This window comes from Lactuca virosa, chromosome 3, assembly GCF_052849685.1.
Source record: "Lactuca virosa cultivar CGN04683 chromosome 3, Lactuca_virosa_CGN04683_v6, whole genome shotgun sequence".
NCBI lineage: Eukaryota > Viridiplantae > Streptophyta > Magnoliopsida > Asterales > Asteraceae > Lactuca > Lactuca virosa.
The window spans coordinates 104,374,104-104,395,482 of NC_136428.1; the positions used below are offsets into that span (position 1 = coordinate 104,374,104).

General features: G+C 39.9%; 1 non-coding gene across 1 annotated transcript; it reads left to right on the forward strand.

Moving 5' to 3' along the window:
• The first annotated feature begins 3,942 nt into the window (after nt 1–3,942).
• LOC145168266 (small nucleolar RNA R71) lies at nt 3,943–4,049 on the forward strand. The gene has a single exon (XR_013741833.1). It is a non-coding gene; the product is annotated as a small nucleolar RNA R71 (small nucleolar RNA).
• Nucleotides 4,050–21,379: the final 17,330 nt, after the last annotated feature.

Below are 21,379 nucleotides of genomic sequence, written 5' to 3' on the forward strand. Positions count from 1 at the left end.
CCGGGGGTATAACATAGCCGCCCCCTTACATTCACCACTACCCGCATAACTCCCAATACTTGAATTGTCAAATCATTGTCCGGAAATCGGGTAAGGTTTCGAACTAAATTAGGTGTCAAAATATTGTACGACCGGGCAAGGCGGGTGACCAAATGTCCACCTGTTATCGGACTCCCAGGCCTAGAATTAACCGCCTTCTTCCCCAAAAATCGAGCAAGCATGTAGGAAAGGTCGCAACAAACCCCAGGAGTGATAATACTCCACAAGTAAAACAAATTCCGGAGGGAAACCTTATCACCATGGTGCTTGTGATTGATAGAAAAGGTGACAAGGCGATGAAGAAAACGATACATGGTATTCCAAATCTGTGATTCACTAGAATCACGAGAATCATACGCGTGATTTAAGATAATCCTCCAATATTGGGCATCGAAATTGTCGGGTGTAAAATCCCGAACACATCCAAGAAAAATGGCACAAAAAATGGAGATTGAGTTTCCACCTCCGTGTACAAGCCCATGCGCCATGCGAACTCGCGAAGACTGCACTCGCGATAAACCCCGCCCAACCGGAAAAGAAGCGCCCGGTTGTAATCAAAATCCATAGTCCTTTCCTCAAAGCTGACGGTAGAGAAAAAATCCACCGACAATTCCCGATAAATGGGTTCTTGAATTGTAAACAAGCTCCTCCAACCGTGACATGTAAAAGAAAAATCATTGCCTTCATACACCTTCATCCAGAAATGCTCCAATTCTGAAACCATACCCACACCTCTAAGCCAATTCCAATCTACAATGGGTGCTATCGCAAACTCCCGATTATATAGCCATCCCAATCGGTTCTCATATGTTGTCAATAATGCCCGAGATATATTCCGTGGAAATCGATACAATAAGTGAATGCTCGCCATGTCGATCGGGTCATTTTCCTGCTGAACAGCCCTTCTAGGTCCCATTCCTGAAATCATCAAAAACAAACCAAAACAAAACAAAAACACCCAAAATATGGCATTAAAAACGAAACAGGAAACCTGGTCGCCCAGGATTCACGTCGTGGTTTAGCGGTCCATGTCGTGAAATGCGTGCGAACATGAAACTCAGATCGAGCATAACACAGTCGAAACCCAGCAAAAATAACACTTGGGGTTTGTTTATCTGACTAATCTAAGACCATGCATCCATATAATACCAACTAATTTAACCAATTTGGGACTTCTAATTTCTAAGCAAACCCTAACCATTTAAATGCATAAAATTAAGAGCAATGGCAGCAATTAAAGGATGAAATACATACCAAATGGAGTTAGAAGATAAGAAAACGCAAGTGATTTGGAAGAAAAATGAAGAAAATCGGCTGTGGGGTGTTCTTGCTCCCGTTCGTGCAACCAGTGGAGTAAACAAACGGTAGGTCAAAGTGCTTATGTAACTGGTCCCCCACCCCCCGTGTCCTTTTAACGGCCACGGCGTGAACGGCATTTACACGTCGTGGTTTGTTTTAGGGGCCAAATTAATCTGGTCCATTAAAATAAATAAAAAAAACATTGGGCTGAAAAATTAGGCTACTGGAAGTCAGTCCCCGTAATTCCTTTATGGCCACGTCGTGAAACACATGTCCACGACATGATTTCAGTATGAACTAAAAATTAACTAAGTTAATTACATGTATTTAGTTTAATTGTTTACCACTTAACTCTAAAGTACCCCACAGCTAATTTTTTTTTTACCAATTAAGAGTTTTTAGATGATGAATTGATCACTTCCCTAAACTAAAAATGTAAAAACTCAAAAGAAAAGAAAAGAAAATGCAAACCAAACTCGGGTTGCCTCCCGAGAAGCGCTTCTTTTTGAGGAGTCTTGATCTGGACTTCGTGCCTCCTACGTTGAATTGTCAGAGGAGTCCACCACCTGTATCTTTTGCTCCTGCCATCGCCTCTTGTATGCTTGAACACGTCGAATGTACGCCTTTTTTGAAATTTTCTTTTTACCCCTTGCCTCGTCTATGTCAAGCTTCCTTTTGGTCCCTTTTGTTTCCAATTTTTCTTCATTCTTCTTTAGCTCAATAGGAACCTTCTCTTCTTTCACCACTGGAACCGTTTCCTTGGAAGTAGCCTTGTCTTCATCACTTGATAAATCATCACTTTCCTTACTCATCAAAGTTGTCGGTTTTGTGTATGCAATGACTTCAACGAAAAACGGGACGGATGCTCTCGGTTTTGTGCATTTGACTTGATTAATTGTCTTGATTTCTTCCTCCATGAGCTTTTCTAGTTCTTCAAGTTCATTATCTTCATCAATATTAAAGACCTCATCTTGAACATCAATTCCTTGAAACCCATCTTATATTCCAAAATCTTCCTTATCATCACCAACCCGCAATGTAAGCTTGGATTCACGAACATCAACTAAAGCGCCAGCAGTATTTAGCAAGGGGCGACCAAGAATGATTGGGACATTTACATCCTACTTCATATCCATGATCACAAAGTCAACTGGGAAAACAAACTTCCCAATTTTAACAAGGATGTCTTCTACAATTCCCCTTGGTTGCGTCACTGAACGGTTGACCATGTGGATTGTCATCTTTGTAGCCTTCATTTTCTGAATGTTCAGATTTTGATAGAATGAAGATGGCATCAAATTTATGCTAGCCCCTGAATCGGCTAAAGCATATGTCTTCAAATTGTTACCAAACTCACATGGAAGAGCGAGGCGGCCTGGATCTCCCATTTTCTTGGGCAACTCTCCCAATACAGCTCTTGAGCTTTGTTCACTAAGAATGACCTTAGAATTTTTCTTTAGTTACTGACGAGTGTTTACAAGATCTTGTAGGAACTTCGTGTATTCTGGAATTTTGGGTAGTGAATCTATAAAAGGAGTATTAATAGGAATACCCTTTACTTGCTTGATAAACTCCAAATGTTCTCTTTCTAGTGGACTGAAATTAGCTTGGGATGGAAACGGCAAAGGCGGTCGGTAAGCCGGAATGGATTCTGAATTTTTTTGTTCTAACTGGGCCCACGAGGTGAGCATGGCGGGCTCACGACGTGAGTCTGGTGTTTCAACAACATCTTCATTTTCGAGCTTCGGCTTCTTCGGCTTTGGATCAGGCTGCTTTGGTTCCACTTCTAGTGCCTCCAAAAACTCAGAGATTGCCTCTTCTTCAGTATCAATAGCCATAACATGAGGTTGAGCTTTCTTTTCAGGAAGTTTTGAGGATAATTTATTGTTCACCAAAGTAGTGAGTTGACCAACTTGGACTTCTAAACTATGAATCGATGCTTGATGATTTCTTAATGAAGCTTGCTGGTCAATCATCATTTTGTGCTGTTTTGTCATCATATTCATGTGTTCCTTTAGCACTGTATCGGTATCATCATGCCTTTTATCGGATGCTTCCATAAATCGGGTCAAACTATTTTCCAAGTTTACTTTGTTCTCGGCTGGTGGTTGCTCTTTTTGATAAAAGCCTCAGCCTGTCTGCTTAAATTTCTCTTCCTTTTGCTTCTTGTATTCATCATATGGCAGCCACTCTTTCTTTGGTTTTCTCCAATCCTCATCATACTTATCCCCACTCGAGTAGCAAACTTGAGCCCTTTTGTTCCCATACTCATCCAAGTTGCAATCTTTAGTCAAGTATGGTCCATTACATCGTTCACACCCAACTTTAACTGCATGAATTGATTGGTCCATTTGTGTCAATCTCCGGTCCATAGTATTGAGCATCGCCATCATAGCAGTCATTTCTTCAGAATGTGCACCCCCACTACCTTTTGCTCCATCTTTTCTTGGGTTGTGGTACTCACGAGAGTGTCTTGCGAATTCTTCAACTAACTCCTTGACCTCCCTTGGATTCTTCTTTGTCAATGACCTTTGAGAGTCAAGGAGTTGTCTTGTCATAACATTGACCCCATCATAGAAAATAGACATCTCTTGTTGAACATTTAGATCATGTTGAGGACAATTCCTTAATAACCCCTTGTAGCGCTCCCAAGCTTCGTATAATGACTCCCCCGGTTGTTGCTCAAAGTTGGCTATCGCCTTCTTAAGTTTAGCTATCTTGGAAGGTGGACAAAACTGATCTAGAAATTTCTCACGCATTTGAGCCCAAGTAGTGATTGTTCCCAGAGGAAGTGCTTTCAACCAGTCTTTTGCAGCTCCCTTAAAAGTAACGGGAAGCATCCTTAATAAGACGGTATCTCTATTCACATTCGGAACATTAAAATAATCTGCAATGTCATTAACTTCATCTAGGTGCTTAAAAGCATCCTCATGATCTTTTCCATAGAGCGGAATCCTTCAGTGCAGTCAAGATATGTCCATTCAGCTCGAATGTGGCAGTGGCAGGAATCGCGGGTTGTACTAAACCGGGACCAACATCGTCTCGAATTCGCTTCTTATAAGCTCCCATGGACATTTCTTCAATGTTTTCCATCTCGTCACCTTGCTCGTCTTTGGGTTCACTTGTAAATAGTCCAAACTCGATCTCCGATTCGTATTCGGATTCGTTTGGGATCGGTATTTGATCGATGCTCTCAACTTTGCTCTTGTCCTTTATAGATGAACTTGACTCTCCCGTTTTCTTCCCCGACTTCTTTGAGAACACTGACTTGAGTTCTTGTAAGGGTGTCTTCTTTGGTGTTTGATCTTCTTTCACGTTCTTATCTTTCTTTTTGTGAAGGGCAGACTCTGGATCTTCAAGAGGTAGCACCAAAGGTGTGTTGGACCCTCTGGTCACGTACTTCTGCAAGATAAACAAAATAAAGAAAAAGAACGTAAAACTGAACTAAGAAATACAAACTAAAAACTAAGAAAACGAGGATCACAGGATTCACATCGTGAGCCTGTAAAGCTCACGTCGTGAGTTATGTAATGCAGAAAAAAAATTGAAACTGAAAAAAATAACTCTTTGCAGGTTTTACCCCACAAAAAGGATTGATTAATTTAAAGCAAATAAATTAGCAATTACTAAGTCGTTCCCCGACAACGGCGCCAAAAAGTTGATGTGCACAAAAGTACCCACTAATTTTATATTTATAACCTAACGAACTTAACTAACTAAAATGCACCTAGGCAGTGTACCTAGTCGAATTATAGAATAGTTGGGTAAGTCGGGTGTCGATCACAGGGAACGGTGTTAACTAATTAATCTACTCACTATTAACCTAATTATTAACAAAGGAAAGGGTTTTATTTAATTTTGCAAGTTTAGATGAACTTAATTCTTTAACACAAATTCAATCAATAAACAAACACTTCTGTTAGTTCGAATCCACTTTCCCTCAATGGATTATAAATTAGCTATGACAATTACTGTTGGTTACCAATTAAGACAGTATTAGCAATTTAGTTCTAAATATACCAACATTAATCAATTAATGTAAATCTATGTATGGTCACACAATAGTTAACACATAATCAATTATTAAATGAAATTGGAGCTATGTAAGATTGGTTTGATAAACACAATTATGGTCATAATATGAGTTCTCTAGCACAGCTTATTTCATCAATTCAAGTTCTTAACTAAGATTGGTTTGATCTTAGCTCTAATAATCTAATGTTCACTAAATTACTAAGTGTTCAAATTCATGCAGAATAATGGTCATTAACTACAAAGAATGAGAAGTTTAAGCAATAAATTTAACAAGTCAAGCATGCTAGGTAAACCAATCAAACACAATACATAACCAACAAGCAAAGTCTAGTTTAATTAAATAAAACCATGAGTTCCAGCTTCATCTAGCTAACAGAAGCAGCTAGATTTAGCTGGACATCCTAGCAAATAAGCAAACACAATCCATAATCAAAACCATAATAAAAGTGTACCAAACTATGAATCAAATTATGAACTTCTTCTTCCTTGGTGTTGAAACCCTATTCCAGAATTTCTTCGATCTCCTCTGAAAATCGTCTCCAGGTCTTCCTTCTATCAGCCAACAGTTTTTCAAGTCGTAATAGCCAAGAGTTTATATAGTTTTCCCGTAAATCATTATCGACGTCGTGACAGAAAGCTTCACATCGTGATTTAAGAGTTATCCGTATCAGGTAAGGATTCTTGCTTCGCGCGTACTTATCTTATGGAATATTCATGCCACGTCATGTGCTAGTGCTCCACGACTCCACGTCGTGACATGGGTTAAATCCGTGAATTTCTTCAACATTTGTACTCCAACTCTCCAATGTTCCAAGTATTGTCAATTCTGGTCCCTTTCTTCGAAAATGCTCTACTGTGACTGTAAATAACAATTTATCCTTATAAGTACCATAATTCCATGCAAATAACCAATATATCAATAAAAATGTAAACAAATATTGCCTAAAAATATGTATAAATATGGCAATATCACTAATCAATGTGCCGATTAACCACACACGCTCCATTTATCTATGACAAACATCGAGCTACCCTTTTCCACCGTTACTAGTCCAAGTTAGTGTGCCGGTTAACCACTCACGCTCCACTAACGACATGGTAAGGTGCAAAGTGCAATTTCATGGGTTAGTATCAAATTCACATTTTTCCTAAAGTAACTAAGATTGGAAATTTATAAGGGTTTAGTTACTTTATAATTCATTATACTTTTAATGAGGGTTTAGTGTCCTATCTTACCCATTCGGCTAACGATCCTCCACCAGTCAAGGAAGCGGTGGGTGAGAGTGGACACCCATTAAATCACCATTTTATAGGCAGTAACCTTATAGCCCCTTATAGACCGGCTTCGTGAATGAGGCCTACTAACGGTAAGACTGAACTTTTACTTATACATATAAAATATATTAAACTTTTAATTTTATATAGTATAAGGGTGTATTTTAAACTTTTAAAATACTTTGTGGTTTAATTTATTAATTAAACTATACTCTTAATTTAATTAAACTTGAACCATGTGATTATGGATTTATTAATCTCTTTTAATTAAACACTTTAATTAATTAAATGAAATCCATAAAGGTGTAATTTGAACTAGTCAAAGCATCAAGGTTCTAAATATAAAAATTCAAAATTAAAAACTACTTAATTAATTTTTAAGTTATGAACCTAAGAGTTGCATCTTTTGAAACCTTTCAATTACAAGAGTTAATGTTTTCATGAATGAGACTTCTCATATTCCATAACTTGAGGGCAAGTTATGAAACTCTTGAAAACTTTTGGATTCCATAACTTATGGACTTAATTTTGTAACTTCTTAAAAAACTTTTGAGTTCCAAAAACTTGATGATAAGTTTTGTAACCTCTTAAAACATTTAGACCAAATTTAAAACTAATATAAATAATCATATATTCTTTATCTTTTATCAATTTGACCTAATGCAACTCCTATAGCAAGATAGTTTCAAACTAACAATTATCTTAAAAATTTGACAACTATCTTTTAATTGGATGTGGATGGCCATTACCATTACCAAATCCAATTCTGGCTAAAAACCCCGAAAAACTACAAACAGGCTATCCGACTCATCGAGTCAGATAATGGACTCGTCGAGTTCATGTATGGACTCGTCGAGTCCCCCTTTCAGAGTGCAGTTTTTCGACTTTTCTAGCTTTGAACAATTAAGCAATGCATCTATATAACAGAAAAACACCCATGGCTCTGATACCACTGTTGGTTTTTATGTACTATAACACTCCTATGGTGCACATACAACCCTAATTGCTTTAAATCTAAGTTTTCAATAGTTATACATGCAATAAAAATTTCCAAAGCGAGAAGTCTACAACTAGCATACAATTTGACATATGAATCATAAAAGTAAATTAGAAGATTACCTCTTGTTGTAGCTTGTTGAATTTGGCCTTTCAAGAGCTTACCACCCCAAGTGTGATGCCTCAAACGGTTCACAAGACACCATGAACAATTGGATGAATATGAGAAATAGGTTTCGAGACACAAAATCAGCTAGGTCTTCCTTTGAACTCATAGGTCCGATTTTAGGCTTAGGGAAATACATATATAGTGTAGAATTCCAAGAGTCGTATGAAAACCCTAATTCTTACACTTAGGCTTATGATCCAATACCGCATATGGACTAACTCTTCATGGAAACTTATATAAACTTAGTCCATCATGGATCAATAGCCCAAACCATATGTATCATTGATTTACATAATCAGTCCCCGTTAATTTAATTAGTCTCTTTTGATTACTAAATTAATTCCAAATTAATTTTTGATCAATACTAATTTAATATATTATACTTATAATACATTAATAAATCACAAATAACCTCTTTCTCAAATATCCATCCTATCAAATTGCCCTGGTAAATGCAACCCGAAATGGACCATGCCACTCTCGGGTCAAGTACATACCAATTATAGTTGAGTATAGGGCTCACGAGAAAGACGTGACAAAAGTGTCGTGTATAATGGTAGCCACTATGACTCCTGAGCTCCAGCAGTTCTACGAGGACTACTGGCCTTACGAGATGTGCCAAGACTTGATGGAAAAGTACCATCAAAATGCGCGTCAAGAAAGGTACGAGATTATTGCCTCATTGATAACAACCAAGATGAAAGATGTAGAGTCCATCACGAACCACTTAAAAAGAATGCAAAGGTATGTGGATCGTTTGCTCAAGTTGAATGTCAGCTTTGACGAAGAGTTGGCGATTGATATCATTCTCCACACTTTGCCTCCTTGTTATGATCAGTTCAAGATGACTTATCATCTGAACAAGGATGAAGTCACCTTGAGCAAACTTCAAGGTTTTTTGAGAACTGGTGAAAGTAGATTGAAAGGTAAGTGTATCGTATCCACTCCAACTGCTGCTGCCCCAGTCCTGGCTACTGGACATGGGAAAGGTAAAAAGAGGAAAGCTCCCTCTAAGAATCAAAAGGGAATGTCTCATGATGGATCTTCTTCAAGTGGGTCCAAAAGGTGGTTCTGCTACTTTTTCGGCTGATCCAAAAGAAGCAGAGTGCTTCTACTGTCACGAAAAGGGGCATTGGAAATGAAGCTGCCCGAAATACTTGCAGGACATGAAGGATAGGAAGATAAATCCCTCATTCGCAAGAGCTAAGAAGAAGTACGGATGTGGGGCATGGGAAGATGAACCTGATAATAGGAAATAGGAAATCATCTCCTGTCACCAAGATCGGTATTTATTCTTTAGTGTTTAGTAGTGGGTTAGGATTAGAGTTGAATGATTGTTGCTACTCGTCAGAAATGACAAGGAATATTATTTCTTTTCATGGTTTGTATAGACATGGTTTTATATTTTCATTTAATAATGAAGTTGGTTCTTTTAATGCTTTCTATAATGGTATTTTATATTTTGAAGCATTGCCTTGAAATGGTGTATACAAAATTGTGATGGTTGTAGACAACTTAGGAAATAATGTGTTGCATATCGATTCGTCTATTGGTTTAGACAAGGCATGCTTGTGGCATTGTCGTCTTGGACATGTCAACAAGAAGTGCATAGCCCAACTCCAAAAGGATGGAGTCTTGGAGTCATTTGACCTAAATTCAGATGACACGTGCGAATCTTGTTTACTTGGAAATATGACTAAATCACCTTTCACTGGTACTTGTGAAAGAGGTGAGGATTTGTTGGATCTCATACACACAGATGTGTGTGGACCCTTCAAATCCACCACAAGGGATGCTAACCGCTTCTATGTGACTTTTACCGATGATTATAGCAGATATGGAAATATCTGCTTAATCAAGCACAATTCGGAAACCTTTGAAAAGTTCAAGGAGTTTAAGCATGAAGTGGAGAATCAATTGGGCAGTAAGATAAAGATGCTTAGATCTGATAGGGGTGGTGATTATCTTAGTATCGAGTTCCACGACTATTTTAAGGAATGTGGAATTGTTTCACAATTCATGCCTCCTAGGACACCACAACTTAATGGTGTAGCTGAGAGGCGTAATCGAACATTTTTGGACATGGTTCGTTCCACGATGAGTGAAGCTTCGTTACATATCTCATTCTGGGGGTATGCGTTAGAGACTGCTGCCCATATCCTTAATCTAGTCCCAACTAAGAAGGTTGCCAAAACACCTCACGAGATGTGGACAGGGAAAGTTCCCTCGTTGGCACATATCAAGGTTTGGGGTTGCGAGGCATTCGTAAGACGAGAGACTCATGACAAGCTTGAACCTTGTAGTGAGCGATGTATTTTCATCGGCTACCCACATAAATCTTTCGGATATCTTTTCTACAGACCTAGTGACAACGTGGTCTTCGTAGCAAGGGTAGGGGTTTTCCGCGAGAGAGAACTCATATGCCAAGAGGACAGTGGGAGGCAAATTGACTTTGAAGAGCTTCAAGAGTTAAGCGATGAAGGAACCTCTAACACTAGCACTCAACCTGAGGAAGAGATTCCTGTTGAACCAGTTGACGAGTCCTTACCTCTGAGACGTTCCAGTAGAGTTAGTGTTCCACCTGTGTTGTATGGTTTCCATATAACTGCTAAGGGTGATACGTTTATCAGTGATAGTACACTAATAAATTTGGATGAACCTAACAACTACAAGGAAGCCATGGCAGCCCCAGAATCTGCAAAGTGGAAGGAGGCAATGGACAGCGATATTCAGTCCATGTATGAAAATCAAGTTTGGAATTTCGTTGAAAATGTGCCAGGTCGTAAAATGGTTGGGTGCAAGTGGGTCTTCAAGAAGAAGACCAATATGGATGGGAAAGTGCACATGTTCCAGGCACAACTGGTTGTGAAGGGCTTTACTCAAACCCTAAGGGTTGACTATGATGAGACCTTCTCACCAGTAGCAAAGATCAGGTCTATAAGGCTTATGCTGGCCATAGTTGCGTTTCATGATTATGAAATATGGAAGATGGACATCAAAACTGCTTTCCTTAACGGGAAGCCGGCTGAAGATGTTTACATGTGTCAGCCAGAGGGTTTTGTAGATGCGAAGTACCCGAATAGAGTGTGCAAGATTGAGAAATCCATTTATGGATTAAAACAAGCATCTCCCAGATGGAATCTTTGTTTTGATGAGAAAGTCAAAGAGTTTGGGTTTTCGAGAAGCGAGGATGAGTCCTGTGTGTATGTCAAGACTAGTGGGAGTATAGTTAGCTTTGTAGTTTTGTATGTTGATGACATACTACTCATAGGAAACGACATCCCAACTTTTCAGGAGGTTAAGACCTGGCTTGGGAAGTGTTTCGCTATGAAGGATCTAGGAGAAGCTGCTTATATTCTGGGGATAAGGATATTGAGAAATAGAAGTAGGAGACTAATAGGACTTAGTCAGAGTACTTACTTGGACAAGGTGCTAAAACGTTTTAGCATGGAGAATTCCAAGAAAGGGGAACTGCCAATCCAAAGTAATACCAAGCTGAGTAAGACTCAGAGTCCGAGTACCGATGCTGAGATAGCGGAAATGAGTCGAGTACCATATGCTTCCGCCGTTGGCTCGATCATGTATGCTATGACATGTACTCGCCCTGATGTGGTTTTTGCGTTGATCATGGTTAGCCGATATCAAGGGAACCCGGGTAGAACTCATTAGATAGAAGTTAAGAACATTCTTAAGTACCTGCGAAGGACTAAGGACTGGGTCCTTACCCTTGGTGGAAGTGATGACTTGAGAGTGACAAGGTATAGTGACGCCAACTTTCAGACCGACAGAGATAACTTCCGCTCTCAGTCGGGCTGGGTATTTACCCTTAATGGAGGAGCGATTACTTGGAAAAGTTCCAAGTAGGAGACCGTGGCTGATTCAACGTGTGAATCAGAGTACATAGCAGCGAGCGAAGCGTCGAAGGAGGCGATATTGTTGAAGAACTTCATTGGAGACCTTGGAGTTGTACCAGCCATAAAGGAGCCTATGGAGATTTTCTGTGATAATGAAGGAGCGGTTGCCTTAACCAAGGAACCAAGGGATTGGTAGATCCAGACACATCGATAGAAAATACCACTTCATCAGACATCGGGTAGAAGAAGGATTCCTCGTAGTCAAGAGAGTATCTTCAGAGGCGAACCCAACAGATCCTCTTACAAAGGGGCTGAGCAGGGTTAAGCACTTACAACATGCGAAGAGCATTGGTCTGAAGGACGATATTAGTTTTAGTGATTAGATAGATATTTAGAAACTTGTAATAGATAAATGTAATTGACATTTGATGATTAAGTAATGGAGATTTATTTATTAGTAAAGTCTACTATCTTGTGTCGATTGTTTACCATTATTTCACTTTTGCATGTTTTACTTCCAGCATAATTAGATTGTTCAAATTATCCATAGTCAATCATACTTTGGGAGTAAGTTATGAGATTATACTGTCATGAATTGGTTGTAGATTGTCTAGGTGCTTATACATAGCAAAGGTTTGCTGCAACATTCATGAGTACTTCTGAAATACGATTTGCGTATTGGATTAAACCCACGCTCATTTGAATCACTTCATGGAATTTATCACGAGTGATTGTGAGACGATAATATCGTATAATCTTTAAACCGAGATATATGAGTTGTTGTTTGCAAGTTGGTTGTGCATTGATAATGCGAAAACGCATCAGTAACTTGATGTTATAGAACGTGTTGTTGTGTATGATTTAATGAGTAAATAGTACAAGCATATCAGTCAAAGTTTATCTATTCCTTTTATCCTAAGAGGGTAAGAGCGATATCTTGGGCCCCTCGATGATTTTGTGTTGACTTATGTGTCGGGCCCGGTCAAGACTGAATTGATGTGTTCAATTAAGTTCTATGTCAAACAAATCGGAAGTCGTGAAACAAACTACTGGACATATAGAATGATTATGTTACATGTCTTTGTCCACACAATATCTTGCAGAACAGAGGATTATATGATCCCTTATCTAAAGGATGCGTCATTGACTATGTCAGAGTTCGACAACAGCTTTTGAGAGCTACGATTGCTAATCGGATCTTGAAATCATACTTGAAGTTATAGTTATTAGACTTATCCAAGTGGGATACTGTTGGATTAGGTGTCTAAGCCAATAACTATAATTGGTATATACTTGACCCGATAGTAGCATGGTCCTTTTGGGTTGCCTTCACTATAACAAATTGACAGGATGAATTATGAGAAAGAGGTTAAAAAATGATTTATTAATATCTTATAAGAATAATATATTAATTGAGAAATCATATTATTTAATTAGTATTGATCAGAAATTAATTTGGTGATCAAAAGAGACTGATTAAAAGAACGGGGACTGATTATGTAAATCAGTAAAAGTTGTAGTTTAGGCTAATGGATCCTATTGGTATAGGATGGACGAAAATCTATGGGAATCCCATAGAGTTTTCGTCCAAGGCTTTCCATAAGGAAGTCCATATGTTGCTTAGGGCCTAAGCAAGGGAATTAGGGTTTCTAGTAGAAACCATAGTAGCAGCTCAACTATATAAGGACCCCTTGGCTACCAGTTTTCGGCCTATGCTTTCATAGAAGAACCTTATCCGAAATTGATAGCCTCCATCCTCTCTCTCTTGTTCATCTATTTCTTGTGGTGTTTGTGACTCCATTAGAGGTGCAACAATTAAGACACTAAGCTCTTGAAGGTCAAGATCAAGCTATCACCAAGAAAGGTATTCTTCTAACCCTAGTTTATTTGTTAAATCCGAAAATTGTATGCTAGATTAGGGTTCTTGCTTTGGATAATTGAATTGCATGTATAACTTGAGAAAACATAGATCCAAAGCAATTAGGGTTGCATGTGCACCATAGGAATGTTGTAATGCTCAAAACCCAACAATAAACACATTCAAGAATCACTAAGATAAATAGCATACAATACACCCATCAGGCCTCGGCTGGAAGCGGACCCCGCCCGGTATACATATCACATACTACACATCGAAGAGTCTCACAAACAACTTGCATCCTAATCATAATAAATCATTAGCCAACATTGTTGCCTTCGGCCCATCAAGCATAGTGGGGAGACTCACCTCAAACTGCTGAGACAACCTGGTAAATGCTCGGACTGCTGATCCGGGAAATCTCCACACTAAATATTATTAAATAATATTGTAATTAACAATCAGGTCATAAACCTTATCTGGGACCCACTCATTGACACCCATAAGCCTAATATAGCCCAAATTCCTAAATAATTCCCAAAGCCCAATATGAACCCAAACCCAAGAAGTCCGAAGGCCTAACAATGGCCCAAATTCAGAAAGACTAGTGGCCCAACAAGGCCCAAAACCCTAATAGTCCAAAAATGGCCCAAAAATCAAAAGTCAACAAAAGTCAACGACCACTAAGTACGCCCGACGTACTCAGACTTACGCCCAGCGTATGCCATCTTTGGCCAGTACGCACGACGTACGAGCTTGGTACGCCCAACGTACTCTACAGCCAACCCATATCACCATTAACTGCTTGATCAGTTAATCTACTATGTCTAATTCTCAGATCTGATCCTAAATGATGTCTTAACATGTAAAGTTGGCAACTTTACTCCTTTACATGTCTTAATAGGACCAACTACTCAATAAAATCCATAATAAGAACCCTAACTCATGCATGGTCCACTATAAGTCAACAAGATTGCATTTTTATGAACAAGGGACCTCAAAAATGCTAAGATCTATTATCCTTCTGGAGTTGCTCATACTCTGATGCATAACTTAAAGGACCATAAAAACACAAAAACAAGCCCTTGATAGATCTAACAAAATAAACCATCAAGTTAAGAGCTTTATACCTCAAAAGCTTTCCTAGTTGATGTTGATTCTGGATCCACAAGCTCTAGCCACACCAATGAAAATTCAAAGAGTTCCTCTTCCTTCAAAATCACCAAAAACACCATCAAAGTTTACTTCTAAGCTCAAAACACTCAAAGAGCAATCAGGGTTTCGTTCATAGCGTTTGGAGAGGTGGAGGCCGGTCATAAGAGAGTCTAAGAGCAACTTAAGGTGTTTAAATAGGAAACAAACCCTAAAAATTAGGATTTTCCCCAGCCGACCGTACTGTCACGATCAAGATTCTAGACTCTTCCGGAGTACTCGAAAAAATGGGAGAACTTACAAGTATAGCACATTAGACCCTAGAACGTCCTAGATTTCTCTAGGACATCGAAAAATGATTTAGAACATTTCATGAAGACTTATAAATATATGTAACTTGGTAGAATAGTATAGATTAGTCAAGAATATAGGACTAATGTAGTAATATCTAGAAACTTCCCTAGGGGGGGGGGGGGAAGGACAAGTATAAATAGGGAGGAGTTCATTTGCTCCAAACCATCGGAAAGCTTCCTTGTATTCTCTCGAGCTCTTATAATAGAAGTTCTCTTTCGTTTGTAGAAACTTGAAAGCCTTATTCTCTTGCTTACAGAATCGTTTATACCTCTCTATGAAGTGTTGTAGCATGACTTAGTCCAAGTTACACTAAGTGGCACACGGTGAGCGACTCATCCCGTGACACGTGGTATCAGACCGTAAAGTTCGTGCAAGCAAGAGACCGTAGTCATGGAAGGAGGAGGTAGTGAAGTAGCAAATCTACCCCCTGTCGTCGAGGAGAGAGGAAGAAAGTCCAAGAAGAGGGACCAATCGATAGATGCCTTGGCAAGCTTAGAGAACAAGCTTACAAGGACGGAAATTAACGCCAGTGAGATCCTTGAATGGAAGGATACCGTCGATCAGTTCATTGCAGAGATAAGTGAAACGAGCGTTGGATTGAAGGAGACCATCGGTGTCATCAAGTAAGAAGTCCTTGGACTTGTCAACAGCTTGTGCAATGAGTTCCGTGAGAAGATAAGCGCTCGAGAAGATGAGTTGAAGCTATGTAAAGTAGCAATAGTCGGAGGATCTATTACGAAGATGACGCCACACACAGAAGCACCTAAGCCCTTGAAATATGGAGTTAAGCGTGATCCTAAACCACTCGAGGAATTTTTCTGGTCCCTAGAGTGTTATTTCAATGATATCAGAGTAAAGGAGGACAAGTACAAAATAGACACGACCGTTTTGTACTTGAGTGAAAACGCGGCACTATGGTGGAGGCGGAAGCATGGTGACATTGAGAAAGGCTTATATGTCATAAACACTTGGGACGAGTTTAAGAGACAACTCAAGAAAAAAATTTCCCCCATAATGTCGAAGACGTTGCCATGAAGAAACTCCGAGGGTTGAAACATGTCGGGTCTATTAAAGATTACGTGGCATAATTTACCGCCTTGATGCTGGAGTTGCTCGATTTACAAGAGAAAGACAAGTTATTTTACTTCCAAGACGGACTACAATCTTGGGCTTATAACGAGCTCAAGAGGAGGAACGTCCAAGATGTTGACGAAGCTATAGTAGTAGCAGAAGACCTTATGGACTTCCGAAGAGATACCCCGATTAGGAAACCTAGTGGGGGAGACAGACCAACAACAAGGCCGCAACAGAAGGACGAAAAACCCGCTGCAAGACCATCAACTTTCAAGGGGGAGGCGATTGAAGGGGGACCTCGAAGGGAAGTCAGGTGATACTTATGTGATGGCCCTCATCTAATCAAAGATTGTCCCAAGAATAAAAGTTTCAATGCGATGGTCTTCGAAGAAGAAAAAGAAGAGAGAGATGAGGCACAACTAGGCTCTATGCGACGCCTCAATTCGGTGGCAAAAGAAGAGGCCCACACGAAGAAAGAAAAAGGACTCATGTTTGTGAAAGTTAGTATAAACAACAAAGTCACTAAAGCCTTAGTAGACATAGGTGTTGGGTTATGAGCATTCTAAAACTCCTAAGTGTACATGCAACCCTAAATACCTTGGATCTATGTTTTCTCTATTATACATACAATTATGAACATCCAAGGTATTATCCTAATCTAGCATACAAAATAATAAATATAACAAGATAGAATACATACCTCTTTGCTGTAGAATGTCTTCATGAAGCTTGAGTGCCTAGTGCCCCAAGTGTGACACCTCAAATGGTTCACACAACACCAATTACACTTGGAATAACTTGAGAGAAACTTGAACACTCCTTGAAATCGTCTAGCCCTCACACTCACACATTAGTCCACGATTTCTTGAGCCATGGGATTCTTTTATATGGTGGCTATTAGGGTTACACCATGTAACTCATAACTTTACCCATTCCTTATGCTCCATGGATTTTAACCTCCATGGAGTATCCATGGGTCACCCCATGGACTTAGTCCAACATAAGGAATCTTGGATCACAAGCCCACATATATAAGAATGAATGATTTACACAATCAACCCATATATTTAATTAGTCTCCTTTTGATCACTTAATTAATTCCAAATTAATTATTGATCAATACTAATTAAATAACCTTATTAATATATTAGAACTTATAATATATTAACCAACCTTAAGTGTTATTTCTCTCATTATAGTCTATCCAAATGCATGATGCCATGCAACCCAAATGGACCATGCCAGGTCGGGTCAAGTCTTACCAATTATAGTTATGGACTTAGACATTAATCCAACAATAGGTGCGTCCCATAATTTCCTTTCTAAAAATGAAGCTGAAAAGATGAACATTCAATACACTAAAGAAATAGGTTGGTTGAAAGTTTTCAACTCTCCTTCCGAGCCTATTCTTGGAGTCGCTTATGAAGTAATTGTCGAGATCGGAGGATGGAAGGGTACTATCGATCTAACCGTAGTACCCATGGATGATTATTGCATGGTCTTGGGGATGGAGTTCTTCGACCAGGTACGCCCTTTCTCGTTCGAAGATCAAACCATGCGTTTCACCAAGGATTCAACGATACACATCGTACCCTTGGAAAGAAGCAAAACAGGGTCTCGGATCTTATCGGCCATGCAACTCAACAAGGGACTAAATAAGGGAGAAATGTCATACTTAGCAACGTTAAAAGAAGAAACCACCCTGCCCAACGAAGAAATGCCAAATACAGTGAAAAAAATACTAGAAGAATTCAAGGACGTGATGCCACCAGAGTTGCCAAAGAAGTTACCACCGAGAAGGGAAGTCGATAACGAGATAGAACTCGAGCTCGGAGCTAAGCCACCATCAATGTGTCCTTATAGAATGGCTCCACCTGAGTTGGAAGAGCTAAGAAGACAATTGAAACAACTACTAGATTCCGGATTTATCCGCCCCTCAAAGGCCCCATTTGGTGCCCCTGTCTTGTTCCAGAAGAAGCATGATGGAAGTCTAAGAATGTGCATAGACTACCGGGCACTGAACAAAGTAACGATAAAGAACAAGTACCCGATCCCACTGGTAGCTGATCTATTCCACCGACTCGGGAGTGCACGATGGTTCACAAAGCTGGACTTAAGGTCGGGTTATTGGCAAGTACGCATAGCAGTGGGGAAGAACCGAAGACGACGTGTGTGACAAGGTATGGCTCTTACGAATTCTTAGTCATGCCTTTTGGATTGACGAATGCCCTTGCCACATTCTTCACTTTAATGAATAAGATATTCCACCATTCTTGGACAAATTCGTGGTGGTGTACTTAGACAACATAGTAGTTTACTCAGAGTCGTAAGAAGAGCACGTTGAACACTTGCGATTAGTCTTCCAAGTACTCAGGGAAAACCAACTATACATAAAGATAGAAAAGTGCTCCTTTGCCTAACCAGAAGTAACGTTCCTAGGTCATAAGATCGTTGATGGGAAGATCCATATGGATAGCAACAAGATACGAGCAATCCAAGAATGGGAGCCACCAAAGAACGTTTCTGAACTACGATCGTTCTTAGGCCTTATAAACTACTATCAAAGATTTATATCCGGATACTCAGCTAAAGCCACTCCCCTCACCGACCTTCTAAGAAAGAAATTTTGTGGGAATGGACTGAGAAGTGTCAAATGACATTCGATCTTCTAAAGAAAGCTGTCACGGAGGAACCAATCTTGAAGCCACCAAACTACACGAAACCATTCCAGGTGCAAACGGATGCGTCAGACTTAGCGATTGGAGGAGTGTTATTACAAGATGACCATCCAGTGGCCTACGAAAGCCGGAAACTAAATGATATGGAACGGAGATACCCGGTACACGACAAGGAAATGACAGCAATCATACATTGCCTTCGAGTATGGAGACACTATTTGCTTGGGAGTTGGTTCGTTATCCAAACCGACAATGTGGCGACTAGTTACTTCCAAAATCAGAAGAAACTAAGCCCTAAGCAAGCTCGTTGGCAAGATTTCTTAGCAGAATTCGATTATGTCATGAAGTATAAGCCGGGAAAAACCAATGTAATTGTCGACGCTCTGAGTCGAAAGGACGAACTAGCAACCCTCACTCGAGTAACATGCGATCTTGCTGACCGAATCAAGGAAGGGCTAAACCACGATCCATTAACGAAGAACTTGATGGAAATGGCGAGAGAAGGCAAGACAAGAAAATTTTGGGCCGAAGACGAATTATTATTCACAGTCGGCAATCGAATGTATGTCCCAAGATGGAACAACTTGAGAAGATAAGTCTTAAAGGAATGTCATGATTCCAAATGGACTGGACATCCAGGTACTCATTGTACGAAAGCAATCATAGAACGATCCTATTATTGGCCCAATATGCAAAGTGACATAGACGCCTATGTGAGGACTTGCCTTATTTGTCAACAAGACAAGGTCGAACAGGCCAAACCGACAGGATTGTTGGAACCACTACCGATCTTCGAAAGACCATGGGAGAGCATATCGATGGATTTTATTTCAGCATTACCCACGTCCGAAGGGTGCGGATCTATAATGGTGATTGTAGATCGATTCTCCAAATATGGAACGTTTATTCCAACCCCTCGGGATTGCACAACTGAAGAAGTAGGACGAATATTCTTCAAGCATGTCATGAAATATTGGGGACTTCCCCGAAGCATTATAAGTCATAGAGATCCCTGCTTTACAGGGAAGTTTTGGAGGGAGCTATTTAAGCTAATGGGATCAGAACTCCACTTCTCGACTAGTTTCCACCCTCAAACCGATGGCCAAACTGAGAGGGTGAATCACTTGCTCAAGATTTATTTGAGGCACTTTGTCAGTGCAAACCAACGGGATTGGGACAAGCTAATTGATGTGGCCTAATTTCCATATAACTTACAATATAGTGAGGCTACAGGGAAGAGTCCTTTCGAGATTGTAACGGGCCAACAACCATTGACGCCCCAAGAGCTAACAAACGACTACAAAGGATCAAGCCCACCTGCGTACAAGTTTGTCAAAGGATGGAAATAAAGAACTCGACATAGCAAAGTCTTACTTGCACAAGGCAACCAAGCGAATGAAGAAATGGGCGGACGAGAAGAGGCAGCCAAGAGAGTTCATAGTAGGGGATGAGGTGATGGTAAAGCTCCCATAAAGGATGTTCAAATCTACCAGAAAGGTACGCGAAGGCTTAACACGAAGATACGAGGGGCCATACAAAGTTCTCGAAAAGGTTGTGACCCGATCATACAAGCTAGAATTACCATCCTACTTAAAAATTCATCCAGTATTCCATGTAAGTCTCCTTAAAGCTTACAACCGCGATGAAGAAGATCCATCGAGGAGCAAATCAAATCGAGCCCTAGTAGCAAACCTAGTCTCGTATGACAAGGAGGTGGACAAAATCTTAGCAGATAGTACAGTTCGTAAACGAGGCTTACCCAATTGGACGGAATATGATGTTGATGGAAGGAACTACCCGATAGTGAGTCTAGTTGGGAACGACAACAAGATCTGCGGCAGTTCCGAAGCAAGATCTAGGAGTACATATCTAATACTTGACGAGGTCGTCAAGAACTCAGGTGGGGGAGGGTGTCACGATCGAGATTCTAGACTCTTCCGGAGTACTCGAAAAAATGGGAGAACTTACAAGTATAGCACATTAGACCCTGGAATGTCCTAGATTTCTCTAGGACATCGAAGAATGATTTAGAACATTTCATGAAGACTTGTAAATATATGTAACTTGGTAGAATAGTCTAGATTAGTCAAGAATATAGGACTAATGTAGTAATATCTAGAAACTTCCCTAGGGAGGGAAGGACAAGTATAAATAGGAGGAGCTTATTTGCTCCAAACCATCGTAAAGCTTCCTTGTATTCTCTCGATCTCTTATAATAGAAGTTCTCCTTCGTTTGTAGAAACTTGAAAGCCTTATTCTCTTGCTTACTTAATCGCTTATACCTCTCTAGGAACTGTTGTAGCCTGACTTAGTCAAAGTTACACTAAGTGGCACATGGTGAGTTAGTCATCCCATGACAGTACACCCCACATACATGGGCACTTCAGCGACCCAACCAACGAGCCAGTACGCCCAACGTACTCGGTTAGGGACCAACCCCCTCCCAATCATCTGAAGGCCATAACTACTTCGTTCTAAGTCCAATTTCGACGTTATTTATATCCATGGAAAGGTAGTGAGAAGCTCTATAATTATATCAATTCTCATTTGCCTGAAAACTTCTTGAGCTTAAATCCAAAATTCATAAAAGGCCCGA